Below are 16,652 nucleotides of genomic sequence, written 5' to 3'. Positions count from 1 at the left end.
TCCAGGAGAGAGTTCATGGTCTGAAGTTGCTGAACTCAATGTTAAGTCTGGAAGGCTGTAAAGTGCCTACTTGGAAGATGAGGTGCTATTCCTCCAGTTTGTGTTGGGTTTCATTCGAAAATTGCAGCAGGCCAAGGATGAAAATGTAGGCATGAGAGCAGGATGGGATGTTAAAAGGGCAAGCGACAGGAAGGTCTGGGTCATGCTTGAGGACAGACTGAAGGCGCTCCACAAAGCGGTCACCCAGCCTCTGTTGGGTCTCTCCAATGTAAAGGAGACTGTATTGGGAGCAGCGAACACAGTAGCACAAATTGAAGGAAGTGCAAGTGAAGCGGTCCTTCATCTGAAAGGAGTGATTGGTCCCGTGGATGGTGAGGAGAGAGGAGGTAAAGGGGCAGGTGTTGCATCTTCTGCGCTTGCATGGGAAGGTGCAGTGGGAGGAGGCTGAGGTTTTGGGGATGATGGAGGAATGAACCAGGTTGTCCCGGAGGGAAAGGTCCCCACAGAATTCTGACAGTGGGGTGAGGGGAAGATGTGTTTGGTTGTGGCATCATGCTGGAGTCAGCAGAAATGGCAGAGAATGATCCTTACTAAGCAATCCTGATTGAGCTGAGAATTACACTTGCAGTGTGAACTAGAAGGGCAGAGTTTTAAAAATAAGGGATCTCCCATTCAAGATGGAGATGAGGAGGAATTTGTTCACTCAGATGATTGTTAGTCTTTGGAATTCCCTTTCCCTGAGAGCAGCGGAGGCTGGATCATTGAATATATTCCAGACTGAAATAGACAGATTTTACAAGGAAATCAAGGAATGAGGGAGACAGGCAGGAAAATGGAGTTGAGGCCATAATCAGATCAGCCATGGTCTTATTTAATGGCAGAGTAGACTCGAGGGGCTGAAAAGCCTCCTCTTGCTCCTATCTCTAATGTTCTTATGCCTGTAAGCTCTTCCCCATTCTGGTTCCTTTTTCTTTGCACGTTTGGTTTTAATCTCATTTCTCTCTTGTTTTTGCTTTCGGGTGGCAGCTGTTCATCATTCCTCCATTCACACTCCTTTAGACTCATCTCTGGTTTTTGTTACTTGTTTCTTTACCATTCCCTGTAGCCTTGCAGCACCAATTCTTTTGCCATTGAAACTCTCCTGCCCTCTACCCTGCAGACTGAACCACAAGACAAAAGGGTTTTTACTAAATTCACTAAGGAGTAGCGAAGGAGAATTAATTAATAATCTGACATTAAATGAGAATCTAAAAATCTCACAATATGTTAGAGGCAGGCATTCAGTTCGAGGAGAATGGTCACACACATGCTACAGTTTTCACCTTAAGCAAGTCTGATTAGGAGGGAATGAAGCGATAAACTGAATTCGTTAAAATTTAATCGGTGATTAACAGATAAAACAAGACTGGAAACAATCAGGCACTCAAAGAATTATTTAGTACAATATGTAGAATGCAAGCCCGAGGGAATGAAACTTCACGTTCTTGGTTCATGATGATTTGGGGGACAGAATTCCATGTTTTGAGTCAGCGATTAAGAAGGAACCTGTCCAAATATTGATTAACTGTGTCTTGACGTGATGCTGTCTCCGCTATGCTGATACTCTCGATGGGACATGTCGAAGGGAAGACACTGTTATCCAACTTAGCATGGTGAATTACTGCAGGGTGTCCGGTAGATCGGACATACTGCAGCTTATACGTATAAACTTCATTATATACATTTTTTCCATTTAAGGGAATAGCTTTTGCTCTTCAGGCAATCATAGCGTGTTAGAGAACAAGAGAAGGCCACTCGGACCATCATGCCTGTGTCAGCTCTTTGGGAGAAATGGGATGAGAGAAAATCTAGGCTTGTGTATGTTTGCCGCATTTACAGCTTGTGTTCTTGTGTGAATAAAAAACATGACACAGATTTGTTGCAGACTGAAGTGGTTACTGGAAGCCAGAAGCCGATTAAAATTCCTGTGTACGGTAAAGAAATATCAGATATATTTGTGGGGAGCGACCAAATGTTTTTTCTGCTTTTAATGAAAACATAAATAGCAGAGAATGGTTTCGATCCATCGACCTCTGGGTTATGGGCCCAGCACGCTTCCGCTGCGCCACTCTGCTACTTGTTGGTGATTTCCTGCTACATCTTGTTGCGTTTGCGCCACATTCATTCCTGTTTTGTTGTTTAACAAGAGCTCACGAATTCGGCGGCTCCCCCTGGCGACACAATTCCACTTTGCAACACTCCCAAGAATGTAACAGACAGACAGAGGACGACATAGAAGAGCAGTAAGAGACTGTCCGCACACACGACGATAGGAAGGCAAAGGAGCATGGAGTGACTCGCCATTTATGTAAACGCATTCTCTCTTGCATAAATATGCCCCACATTCGTAAGGAATTTGCTGTTGCCTAAATTAGCTCCCTGTGCATGGGTACTCTTGTTGAATGGTGTTGCGCTGTTTCAAGTGCTTTCCCGTTCTTTTTTAAATATCTTCCCTGCTGTGCAACTTTGCTGTCTGCTTGGAACTGTGTTCACTGCTGAGTTCGAATCCCACCACGGCAGATGGTGGAACTTGAATTCAATAAAACATCTGGAATTAAAATTCTAATGATGACCATGAAACCATTGTCGATCGTCGTAAGTATCCATCTGGTTCATTAATGTCCTCCAGGGAAGGAAATTTGCTGCCCTTAACTTCTCTGGCCTACATTTGACTACAGACCCACAGCAATGTGTTTGACTCTTAAATGCCTTTGGAACAAGGGCAATTAAGGTTGGGCAATAAATGCTGGCCGAGCCGGCGATGTCCACGTTCCATGGACAAATAGAAGAAAAGAACTCTGCTCTCTGCTGTAGAACTGTGCTCTCTGCTGCAGTTCTGTCCTGTCTGATGTGGAACTGTGCTCTCTGCTGTGGAACTGTTGAGACATATTCTCTGTTGTGTAAAATACATTCCTGCCATGCAAATCTGTTCTAGGCTGTATAAATACGATGCCACTTGTACTTTTTTTCTTCTCCATTCTGTAAAATGTGATCTGATCAGGTGTTCCCTGTTGTCCGAAGATATTACCTGTTGATCTTTGAAGACGTTTTCTGTGGGTAAATATTTTCTTCCTGGTCTCATAATGTCCCCCAGTCGTGTTAAGATGCCTCGTGTTATGTTTAGAATTTCCCATTTCCTATGTGAAAATCGTGATATGCCACAACTGGACAATTGTCAAATCTAAATTGCATCAATTATCCTCTGGTCGTGATTGTGATTGTGGGATACATATCACTTCCATCAAACTCTGTTACTGTATGTGAGCGAGATTTGTCCGGTATCTGTCAGTCACAGGTAGTGCCTCTGAGTGTAGGATTCATTCTGTATCTCAGTCGGTGGAACAGTTTGTGAGATAAAGGCAAAATACTGCGGATGCTAAAAATCTGAAACAAAAACAAAAAATGCTGGCCTGACTGCATTTGCGGAGAGAAAGACAGGGTTAACGTTTTGAGTCTGTATGACTGTTCTTCAAGGCTGAAGAAGAGTCAGACTGACTCAAAATGTTAACTGTTTTTCTCTCCACAGATGCTGTTTAGCCTACTGCGTCATTCCATTTTTGTTGTTGTTGTTGTTGTGTTTGGACAGTTTGTGAGAGTGGGATTCCTTCTTTATGGGTCAATGTTTGGTACTGTATGTGAGGGTGGGCTTAAGTCTGTATCAGTCAGTGGTACAGAACGTCAATGTGGGAATCACTCTGTATTTATACATTCTCATCACTGTTAGGGAAAATGGGATAAATTCTGTATCTGAATGTCTCTGGTATTCTATGTGAGCTTTGGCAGCATTATTCAGCACTCAGTTTCCCATACTTTGTGGGAGTTTGGAATTAATTCCTTTTCAGTGTGTGGGATTGTGTGGAAAGTATGAATCATTCTGTGTTGCACAGTCTCCCATAGCAATGGACTGGTCAGGTGTGCAAAAATGTGGCAACTGGAATTCTACCTGGGGAAGTGTGAGGTGATGCACTTAGGGAAGTCAAACAAGGCAAAGAAAAATAAACTACACTGTTAATGGGAGAATGCTCAGAGTTGTAGAGGAAGTGATGGTGTTAAAGTGAATGTCCACAGCTCCTTGAAGATACCAGCAGAGGTCGATAAGGTGGTTCAGAGGGCATGTGGAATCATTTCCCTTATTCGCTGACTATAGAATGAAAGAGTGGGGGGAGGGCGGGTAATGCAGGAACTGTATAAATCATTAGGCCACAACTTGAGTACCGTGTGCCTTCTGGTCATCTTATTACAAAAAGGATGTAATTGCTCTGGAGAGAATACAGAGGAGATTTATTGGGATGTTGCCAGCACTGGAAAAATGCAGCAATGAGGATATGTCAGGTAGGCTGCAGTAGTTCTCCTTGGAACAGAGGAGGCTGAAAGGAGATTTGATTGAGATGTACATAATTGTGAGGGGCCTGAATAGAGCAAATGGGCAGGGCCTATTTACCTTCTTAAAGAGGTCAGAGACCACGGTGTACAGATTTAAAGTGATTCGTAGAAAGATTGGAGAGGAGCTGTGGATGTCATTTTCACTCAGAGGTTAACCAGGGTCTGGAACTCACTGTCTGAACTTGTATCAGGGGCGGAAACTCTCAACTGATTGAAAAGGTGCCTGTATATGCTCCTCAAGTGCCATAACCTGCAAGACTATGGACCAAGTGCTGGAAAGTGGGAGAATCATGATATATAAAAAAGTAAAGATGCTGTGTGTGAACGTATTTTTTTTCTCTCAGCAGCAAATTGCTGTGATCCGGAATGTGTTGCCTGAAAGACTGGTTCAATCAGATTCAAAAGTAAATTTTAAAAGGGAATTGGACAAATACAGAAATGATGATATTTTCAGTGTAAGCAGAGGAGTTGGACTGATTCGGTCCGAAAGAGGTGGCACAGATGCTATGAGTCCAAATATCACCGACTTCGCTAATATTATTTTTGAAATGGTGAACAATATAACCCAGAATTACAAGCGTCTGGGAATACGCCCTATCTCCATCAGAAGGGTCTCACTGCGCAGCTGCGGGAAGGCCCCGCCAGCGGAAAACGCCTGCTGCACGGAGCATGCGCGGTGCGGCACCAGGAAGCTGAATGTGGGTCATCTTCGTCCCATGAACACCAACTCTCAGCGCCGCCGCCGCGGGGACGGGGAGCGGGTCGGCGCCGTGAAGCCGATGGTGCAGCGCCTCCCCCATCCTCACCGCCGCGTCCCGGATTCTCCCGTTTGTACCGAGTCTTTGATGCGGTAACAGAGAGGGTTGGGGAGGGTGATGCTGTTCATGTGGTTTACATGGATTTCCAAAAGGCATTTGATAAAGTCTCACACAACAGACTTGTCAACAAAGTTACAGCTCATGGAATAAAAGGGACAGAGCAACATGGGTATGGGATTGGCTGAGTGACAGGAAACAGAGGGTAGCGGTGAATGGTTGTTTTTCAGACTGGAGGAAGGTTTAAAGCGGAGTTCCCCGGGGGTCGGTGTGAGGACCCCTGCTCTTCCTGATATAAATGAATGGCGGGACCTTGGTGTAAAGAGCATCATTTCAAAATTGACTTCATGAAAGTTAGAGGTATTGTGAACAGTGAGGAAGGCTTTCAAAGCTTGCAGAGTGATCTGGACCAACTGGAAAAATGGGCCAGAAAATGGCAGATGGAATTTAATGCGGAAAAGTGTGAGGTGTTACATTTTGGAAGGTCAAACCAAGGTAGGACATACACAGTAAATGGTAGGACACTGAGGAGTGCGGATGAACAAAGGGATCTGGGAGTTCAGATACATAATTCCCAGAAAGTGGTGTCACAGGTAGACAAGGTTGTAAAGAAAGCTTTTGGCATACTGGTCTTCATAAATCAAAGTATTGACTATAGGAGTTGGGATGTTATGGAGAGGTTGTATAAGACATTGGTGAGGCCAACTTTGGAGTATTGTGTGCAGTTCTTGTCACCTAACTACAGGAAGGATATCAGTAAGATTGAGAGAGTGCAGAGAAGATTTACTAGGATGTTGCCGGGTCTTAAGGAGTTGAGTTACAGGGAAAGATTAAACAGGTTAGGACTTTATTCCTTGGAGCAAAGAAGAATGGGGGGAGATTTGATAGAAGTTTACAAAATTATGAGGGGTGTAGACAGAGTAAATGCGAGTAGGCTCTTTCCACTTAGATTAGGAGAGATAAACACGAGAGGACATGGCTTTAGGGTGAAAGGGGAAGGTTTAGGGGGAACTTCTTCACTCAGAGACTGGTGAGAGTGTGGAACGAACTACCATCTGACGTGGTAAATGCAGGCTCACTCTTAAGTTTTAAGAATAAATTGGATAGATACATGGATGGGAGAGGTCTGGAGGGTTATGGACTAGGTGCAGGTCAATGAGACTAGCGGAATAATATTTTGGCACAGACTAGAAGGGCCAAATGGCCTGTTTTCTGTGCTGTAGTGTTCTATGGTTCTAAGATAGTATTAAACTTCAGCTGGATATAAGCGTAAAAACAGAAAATGCTGGAAAAACTCAGTTCTGATATCATAATCTGTGGAGTAAGAAACAGAGTTAACTTTTCAATTCTATATGACCCTTCTTCAGAGCGAAAGATATAGACAGGATATAGGCAGGTTGGTGGAATGGGTAGACAAGTGGCAGTGGCAAATGTTTGGGATCAGAATGCCTTGGGACCGGCCCTGGGGAACATGCCCACTCTGTGCCTGAGAAAATCAGTGCATTGGATACAGCGGTTTCTCGGGCACAGAATTATGGGAGTTGCAGCCACCATTAGCAGATGTCAGTAAGTGTTTTATTACAGCCTGATTGTCAGTGACCTGAAATGTTAACTCTGTTTCTCTCTCCACAGATGCTGCCTACCTGCTGCATATTTGCAGAATTTTCTGTCTTTATTTAAGACTCCCAGCAGCCACATGATTTTGACGGTGAATTATTGCAGGTGTTTCTCACAAAACCAAGGCCAGAAACACAAACTGACAAATGAGGCGTCCTTTTGCATCAGGGTGGATGTTGGTCATGGAAGTTGGTCTCTCGCTTTCTGTGAAGGTATGTTCTTGTTGGCTGACTTTCAACTGGAGTGTAGATGAAGGAGTACTTGATGTGTTTTAACCTTGAGTACTTTTGAGACCAGTAGAGCCTATCTATTTCTGATAAAAGGACACAAGCAAAAATCATTAGCTGTTTCCTGTACTGTAAGAGACTGACAGAAAGTAAATTCCACACACTGATTCGGTGACAGAGAGTGACAGACTGAGTTAAGTCCACTCAGACTCATATACTGTAAGAGAGATTGACAGGTAGTTCATTCACAGAATTATAGAATGGTCACAATCCAGGAGGTCGCCATTCAGCCTGTCATGTCTGTGCTGGCTATGTTCATCTTGTGCCACTTCACCACCTTTTTCCTGTAGCTCTGCACATTTTTCCTTTTCAGTTAATCCAAATCTCTTTTGAAGACATTGTTTGAACCTGCCTCCATCACACTTCATAAGAACGTAAGAAATAGAAGCAAGAATTAGCCATTTGTCCACCCTAGCCTTCGATGCCATTCAATAAGATCATGGATGATCTGATTGTAGCCTTTGTTATTCACAACAAGAGGTTGTGGTGGAAGAATTAATCCAGGCTGGTCTTTTTGTTCAAGCTGGTTTATTTTCAAGACAGCTCCTCAGTGCTACAGACTTCCAAGTAGCTTCCCCACAAAGTGTTTCAGCTGTATCTTTTTATTCTGTTTAGGTGGGATAATCAATGCCCACCACCTGTTTAACTAACAACAAGGCTTTTGTCATTCAAAAATCTGTCTAATTCAGCTTTGAATTCAGAGTCCTGTGTCACAGAACTGCTCGGGATGAACCTCGACAAAAACCGCTGCATCTCTCCCCACACTTTCCACAAAGGCACATTTCACAAGGAGGTGAACAATAGTCTCTTCCCCACTACAGCCACCTCAAGGGCAGCGTGCGGAGGGGGTGAGACTCCTGGTGTGTAGGAAGGATCTGATAGGGAGAGCCTTTCTCACCACCAGTCAAACTGCGTCTTGGTGCTTGTTGGAAACTTCTGGTGATGAAGCATTCTGCCAAATGACTTTGACAGTCTGCTCGGGGAACCATCTCACAGGATCCACCATCTCCTTTTCCCACAGGTCCTCTAGGACATTACGTGCCGACCACTGTCTGAAGGACTTGTGGTCAAAAGTATTTCTCTGCATAAATTCTTCCACAAGGGGCAGGTGGTACCGCACGGTCCAACTACTTGGAGCGTTCTGCGGCAGCGTGGCCAGACCCATCCTTCGCAACACCGGGGACAGGTAGAACCTCAGCACGTAGTGACACTTGGTGGTTGTGAACCGGGGGTCTACGCACAGTTTGATGCAGCCACACACAAAGGTGGCCATCAGAATGAGGGTGATGTTGGGCATATGTCCCTCCTCCAACAAGATGACGAAAACTGTACACAGTGTTCGAGCTGTAGTCTCACCAATGCCCTGTACAGTTGCAGCAAGGCATCTCTGCTTTCATTCTCCATCGTCTTTGCAATAAAGACCAACATTCCATTTGCATTCCTAATTACTTGCTCGAGCTACATGTTAACTTTTTGTGATTCATGGCCAGGATCTGTCTGAACCACAGTATTTTGCAATCTCTTCACATTTATATAATAATCTGCTTTTCTATTTTTCCCCCCAAAGTGGAAATCCTCACATTTTCCGACAGTATAGTCCACGTGCCACATTTTTCCCACTGACTTAACATATCTATATTGTTTTGTAGATTCTGTGTCCTCCTCACAACTTCCTTTCCCACCTATCTATGTGTTGTCAGCAACTTTGTCTAGTCTGTCCTTTCATCCGAGTCATTAATATAAATTGTAAATAGCTGAGAACCCAGCACTGATCCCTGTGACACTCTGCTAGTTGCAGTTTGTTAACCTGAAAGTGACCCACTTCCATAGAGTAACAGAGACTGACAGACAGAGAGTTAATTACACACACGTTATGATAGATTGACAGAGAGTGAATTCCACACACTCAGAATAACTGTGATTGACAGAGTATTAATTCAGCACTCACACACAGTTACAGAGATTGACAGAATGTTCATGCCAAACTGACACATAGTAACGGAGACAAAAAGATCGCGAGTTAATTCCACACTCTCACACAGTAACAGAGACCAACAGATACAGAAATAATTCCACACACACATAAAGTAACGGAGACTGATGGAGAGTTAATTGTGCACTCACATAGAGTAACAGAGATGGAGGGAGAGTTAATTCCACACTCGCATGCACTAATAGAGGCTGACACATACAGAATTAATTCCACACTCATACAGACTAATGGTCAATGACAGGTCGAAAGTTACTGTATTTCCGCCCTGAAACACAGTAACAGAGATTGACGGATAGAGAGTTAATCATGCACTCATGTACAGATGACAGATACTGGGGATTAGTTAATTCCACATTCGCATACAGTAGTAGAGATGAATAGATATAAAATTAATTCCACCCACTCGTACAATAACAGTTACCTGGTTCACACTTGAAGAATTCATCAGACGTGCGTCATACGGACTCTTCATTGTTTCGTGATATTTTCTATCTTCCTCTCCATCCAAGGAACCCTGGCTTTGGTTCCTCTCCATTTCCCCCTTATTGGAATGTACCTACTCTGTACCTGAAACATCTCCTCCTGAAAGATCACCCATTGTTCTGATACAGTTTTCCCTGTCAGTCTCTGGTTCGATTTTACCCTGGCTAAATCCCCTTTCCCCCCATTGAATTTTGCTCCCTTCCACTCACTCTTATCCAAGGCTTCACCCACAGACACTTGGTTCATGTGGCCAACCTTGGCCCACCTCCTTCCCCAGCACCAGATCCAGCAATGCCTCCTTCCTAGCTGGACTGAGAACATTCTGGTCGAGGAGGTTCTCCTAAACATATTTCATCAATCTCCAGACATCACCACTCTATAGTTCATATCACTTTTAAAAATAAGGGGTCGCCCATTTAAGACAGAGATGAGGAATTTTTTTTTCCAATCGGAAGCTATTGTGTCTTTGAAACTCTCTTCCTCAAAAGATGCTCGAAGCAGAGACTTTGAATATTTTTCAGGCAGAGATAGATTCTTGATAATCAAAGCGGTCAAAGCTTATCATGGATAGGCACGGATGTGAAGTTGAGGTTACAATCAGATCAGCCATGATCTTATTGAATGGTGGAGCAGGCTCGAGGGGAGGAGTGGCCCTACTCCTCCTAATTTATACCTTCCTATGTTCTTATACATCTGTGATTTCCCTGCAGATGTGCTCCTTTATCTCCCTCTCTCTCACCTTTTTGGAGGCCAATTGAATATCCCCGTGAGTGTGATCATCCTCTTATTATTCCTCAGCTCCAAGAAATGAATTCTGCCCTTGTCCTTTTGAGGATATTGTCTCTTACCAAGATTACAGTGACTTCCTTAATTAGTACTGCCATCCCACCTCCCTTTTCCCTTCTCTATCTTTTCTGAACACTTTGCATCAGTGAAGATTAAGCACCCAGTCCTCACCATTTTTAAACCATGTTTTTGTCATTGCCACGACATCATATTCCCACACGGCTATTTGTGCTTCTAGCTCATCAACATTATTCACCACACTTTATGCCATAACACACATGTCCTTGTATCTCTCTTAGATTCCTTTTTCATCTACTCCTATCTTGTATGTTCCCACTTCTTCCACAGTTATTCCTCAGTTCTGCTTCTATATACTGATGCCCACCCCGTGCCTATTTAGTTCAAACCCTCCCGAATCGCACAAGTGACCCTCCCCATGAGGAAATTGGTCCCAGTCCGATTAAGGTACAACCTGTTCCTTTTGGATAGGTGTTTCCTGCCCCAGAACTGGTCCCAATGTTCCAAGAATCTGAAACCCTCCCTCCTGCACCAGCCTCGAACCACATATTTATGCTCCCCATCTTCACATTTCTACTCTCACTAGCACGTGGCACTGGCAGTAATCCCGAGATTACTCCCTTTGAGGTCCTACTTTTTAACTACCTCCCTCGCTGCTGGAATTCTGACTGAGGGACCTCAATACCTGTCCTCCCTGTGTCATTGATACTGACGTGTACGACAACCTCTGGCTCACTCCCTTCCCCCTACAGAATATCCTGCACCCTCCCCGTGATGTCCTTTACCCTGGCACCAAGGAGACAACACACCATGTGGGACTCTCAATGACGGTGACAGAAATGCCTGTCTGTCCCCCTGACTATGAAATCTCCACGAATGACTGCATTTCTACTCTTTGCTGTTCCCTCCTGTGCAGTTTCTTGCCCATTGATGCCATGGTCTGGACTGCACTCCTTCAGGGTGTCACCATTCCCAGCAGTCTGCAATGCTGAATACCGGTTTGACAGTGGGACACACCCCGAAGACTCCTGCATTTCCTGCCTCTTCCTACTCTTCCGGATGGCCACCCATCTACTATCCTGACCTCTCTCTCTCTCCCTTTGCAGTGTTCAGCTCCTGGAATGTATGATCCAGCGATCTCTCATCCTCCCTGATTCTCCACAGTGACTCTAGCTGCCCCTCAAGGTCAGAAATCCTGAGCTCGAGCTCAAGCAGCTGGAGACACTTCCTGCACATGTGGCCCCCAAGACACATGAAGTGTCCTGAGGTTCCCACATGGGGCAGGAACTGCAAACAACAGGTCACAGCTGCCCATCCATGATCTAAAACAAACCTCTATTCCCTCTTTTAGAATCCAGTTTGTACCTTGTTTAAATTGTTATTTATATTAAATACCTCAAGACCTGTTCTGCACTAATACTCTTATAATAGCCCTGATCGAAATGTTTAATTTTCAGCTCCTTGTTTAATCAATGCCTCATTTAGAGAAATCTGCACAAACCAACCAGCTCCCTTCTTTCCCCTGATATCATGCTTTGACTATTTATTATAAATATGGCCAGTTTGCTCCAAACCCTCCCTCACAGCTCTTTATCCCCCCCACCACTCTCACTCTTCTCTCCTTCTCTCTCTCACTGCTGCTCTCGGGCTGCTCTGCCACTGCTCTTCATCCACCCTCCACTCTCACTCAGCTCTCACTCTCACTCACTCTCAGCTCCTCCACAGTCCCAAGTTTCTGACTGTTTAGGAAATTCTCTGATCTTTCTTTGCTCCAAGATGGGTGACCTCACACTTCCCCATGTTGAACACCATTGGCCACAGTTTTGTTCACTCACTGAATCTGTCAATGAGCCTTTGAAACTTGCTGCTCCTGCCTACACTACTAACCATGTCACCTAACCTAGTGCCATCAGCAAACTTGGATATAGGCTGGAAGTATTTGAAATGTAAGAGCTCTGGGAATGCAAACACAACAGCCGGCTGACATGACAGAGAATCAGTTCTGTATAAATCTCTCCAGGCTGAAAAACAGCCATTCACCACTACTTTCTCCTTTCTGTCCCTTATTCAATTTTGCATCCATGTTGCACCTGCCCCTTTAGTCCCATCTGCTTGAATTTTACTAACAAGTATTTTTCAAACCCCTTTGGAAATCCTGACAAACACCATCAACCTCACTACCCTGGGCAATGTTCTTTGAAACTTCATCAAAGAACTCCATTAAGTATTTGCCATGGTTTTCTGTTAACCAATCTGTGCTGGTTGTCATTTATCAACCCATGTTCTACCAAGTGACAATTAATTTTGTCCTGGATTATTGTGTCTCAATGTTTCCCCACCACCAGCGTTAGACTAACTGGTCTGTTGTTCCTAACTTTATCCCTCTCCATTATAAACATGGATGTAACATTAACAACCTGCAGTTCTCCGGCGTCACTCCCATATCCAAGGAGGTTTGAAAGATTGTGGCTCGAGCTTCCTCTATTTTCCCCCTTCCTTCCCTCAGGAATCCAGGATGTATCCCATCCAGGTTGTGTGACATTTCTACTATGAATGCTGCCAACCTTGTGATGGCCTCCTCTTTATCTATTTTCATCCTATCCAATTTCTCCACCAGCTCCTCCTTTACTGTGAGATTAGCAGCATCCGCTTGTTTCGTGATGACAGATGAACTGTTCTCATTTAGTACCTCAGCCCTCTGCCTCCACAGGATCTCCTAATCAGCTGACCTTTTCAGTTACTGTCTATACATTGGTAAAAGACTTCTGTTTTTGGTTAGGTTACCTTCTAATCTTTTCTCATACACTCTCTTGGCTGACCTAATTTCCTTTTCCAGCTCTCCTCTGTGCTTTCTATATTCTGCTTGGTTATCGATATGTATTATGAATCTGACAATTATCATCATGCTTCTTTGCAGTTCCCACAGAGCACAGGATGTGAAGGCAACAGCTCTCAGCTGTCCCAACACTTCACTGAAATGAGCCATTTAATTAAAGTTCTTGTTATTTAGGATGTTCCTCTCTTTCTCTCTTCTACTTTTGCTGTTGTCTCTCGGTTTCAATTACACATCAGCTCCTTCCCCGTCTGCACCTAATCCCCACTCTCCACAAAATCCACATTTTAAACTCTTCACTCTGCAATTCACTCTCTCTGTGTTTGAGCTTGCAGGTCACTCTGGGACTTTTTGTAAAATAATTGTTCTACTTTATTTATTCGAAAACAGTTTGTTTTTAAATTATCAGTTCATTTGCACTGTAATTCTAGTTCATCGGAATTCAATGTTTCAATAAATTGGAACTCAAGAAAATCTAGAGATGACTTACTTGTTCTGCAATGACGTGTCTATTCCACTTAGTTCATTAAACCCTGTTCTGAACAGAAAGCTTAATCCAGATAATATCTTGACCTGATGAACTGATGATGCACGGAACTCTCAGCCTTTGACAGGAATTATTCCGCTTTTGATTTTAACTTGTTCGCTGGTGTCGATTTACTTGGATCCTTCACCTGATTTCTCTTCTGTCCAGTGAAGTTCTTCCAGCAGAGTTCTCAATAATAAGTTGATTTTTCCTCATAGAATTTCAATCTTGATGGTTTTTGAACTGTTTTATTAAAGGATTTAGTTTTGTAACTAGCTCTAGCTCCCTAGCTCTCCTCATGATCAGACAGGATGTTTAACTGCTGCATTTTCAAGCAGCTGACAGCTTAATTTGAAAAATCATTGTGACAGGATTTTGGGTTTGAATCCAGTCACAAATCTGGTTGGGATGCCTTGTGGCTCCAGCTGTCATGTGACCTGCCAGGGGATGACCTCATAATTGCCCCAGTCATGTAGCTGTTGATTGGTCGATTTCTTAAACACTTTCACTGGGACTGACCTGGTCACACTCGCCTTTGGAACACAATGGTGTTTTTTACAAATCCCACACTGGAATTTGTGTGTAACAAAGAAGACTGATACTCTAGTACAGCACTGAGGGAGGACTCCACTATTTGAGGTGCTATCCTTCAGAAGACGCATTAAAACGAAGCTTCCTCCAGCCTCTCATTTTGTTGTAAGTGATTCCATGGTGCTCTGCCGAAGACACGAGCAGTGGCGTTATTCTCCTCCCCCCCGCCCGCGCAGTCGCTGATATTTATGTCTCAATCAACAGCCCAAAACATGGTCACATTGGCACTTTTGGAGGTTTCCTATGTGCAAATTAGCTGCCTCTTTCTGACAGAAAGTGTCTGTTCCTTTTCCCTGGATGAGTTTCGGTTTTGCACAAATAAAACATGAAATGTGACTGAAAACTCAACTCAGGTGGGACTCAAAATCACAACCAATGCATTAGTAATAAAGGATAGAGGGTTTAATTGATCAGAGTGTGTGATGGACTAATGCTTTCTGTATAAAGTACCAATTTCATTGAGATAATATTAGAGAGAGGGAAACAGCTGGATTTTAATTCCACTCCTATGGCTACTATTCCCAAAAACACCATGGAATTGGGTCAACAGGCAGATGTTCCTGCATTAAAATACCCAAATACTGATCAAAGGATTCACAGCTGGTAAAATCTGGGAAATGCAGCTTGGATAGGATACTGCAACATTTACTGGGAGCTGCGCTGTGTGTAGGATTCTAGTTCTGAACTGGAGATTTTCAATATTGAGAGAATAATGGCATCAACAAATTTGGGCAGGGCTGCACCTCATTTCTGTTCCCTCCAATAACTATTGAGCACAGGTCCAGAGTTAACCCTAGAATCATAACCCACATCAAAGATTGAGAACGATAAAATAAACCTCACATTCACACAGAAAATCGGACAGGGTGAACTACTGAACAAATCCAACATGTTACCAGGCACTGACAAACTGCACAATACACACACAGCACCAGAGTCTGACAGATACAGAATGAAGCCCATTACTCACAGCACAAGCGACTGACCAGTACAGAATAAATCACCCACTCACTACAGTAACGGAGACAGACAAATGCAGAATGAATCCCACATCACACGCAGTACAGCTGACCAGTAGATACAGAATACATCTGAGACCGTTTGACATTCAGAAGTTGAGAATGAATCAGTCTTTCACACAGTGCCAAACACTGAGACACAGAGGAATCATAAGCACACGTTCAGAATCAAAGTCTGATAGAGACAGAATGAATCCCACAGTCATTAATGAAAATGAAAATAGCAGAAGATGGTTTCAATCCATCGAGCTCTGGGTTATGGGCCCAGCAGGCTTCCGCTGATCCACTCTGCTAGATGGGGAGCTAGTGCCACAGTGTTATTGTCACTGGACGAGTATTCTAGAGACCCAGTTTCGAATCCCACCGTGGCGGATTATGAAATTTGAAATCAAAACTCTGATTGTTGATTGTTGTCAAAAACTATGCAAAACCTGCCTCTTTTACATGATTCGACTGGTAACTCCAGACCCCTGACCCGCAGTAACGTGGTTGTCTCTTAAATACCCTCTGAACAAGGGCAATTAGGGATGGACAAAGTTGTGCACAGTATCAGGGATTGAGCATTACAAAATGTATCGAACACTCGCATAGATTACCAGAGCCTGACAGACAAAATGAATCCCACTCTCACATACAGCATCACAGACTAACAGATGCAAAATATGTTTCAGAGATGCCCAGATGTTGAGAATGACTCCCACATTCCTGTTCAACACTTGACACTGACAGATACAGACTGAATTCCACACTCACATTGAGCAGCAGATGTTGGAATGTCCAAAATTAATCCCACCTTCAGACACAGAACCAGGCTCTGACAGTGAATGAGAAGTGCACAATCAGATAGCACCATAGACTGAACGATCTCGAATCGATACCACATTAACTTACAGTGCCAGAGACTGACAAACACAGGATGAATCTTATTTACAGACATTTACAGGGACTAACAGGTATAGAATCAATCCAACACTCTCATACTGTGGTCAAGAATGACAGATACAGCATTTATCCCAAACTGGTATATCATAGAAACAAGGATCAAGAGTAGGCCATTCGGCCCTTTGAGCCTGCTCCACCATTCAATATGATCATGGCTGATCCTCTATCTCAACGCCACATTCCCTCTTTCTCTCCATACCCCTTGATGCCCCAAATATCCAAAAATGTACCAATTTCTATCTTGAATATACTCTGTGACCCGGCCTCCCCAGCCTTCTGTGGTAGAGAATTCCACAGGCTAACCACCCTCTCAGTGAAAA

General features: G+C 43.7%; 1 non-coding gene across 1 annotated transcript; it reads right to left on the bottom strand.

Moving 5' to 3' along the window:
* Positions 1 to 2,042: 2,042 nt before the first annotated feature.
* On the bottom strand, positions 2,043 to 2,114 carry trnam-cau (transfer RNA methionine (anticodon CAU)). Its single transcript has one exon. It is a non-coding gene; the product is annotated as a tRNA-Met (tRNA).
* Between the last annotated feature and the right edge of the window lie 14,538 nt (positions 2,115 to 16,652).

Source organism: Cetorhinus maximus, chromosome 31, assembly GCF_964194155.1.
Source record: "Cetorhinus maximus chromosome 31, sCetMax3.hap1.1, whole genome shotgun sequence".
Lineage (NCBI taxonomy): Eukaryota > Metazoa > Chordata > Chondrichthyes > Lamniformes > Cetorhinidae > Cetorhinus > Cetorhinus maximus.
This window is presented reverse-complemented; position numbering and strand designations above follow the sequence as displayed.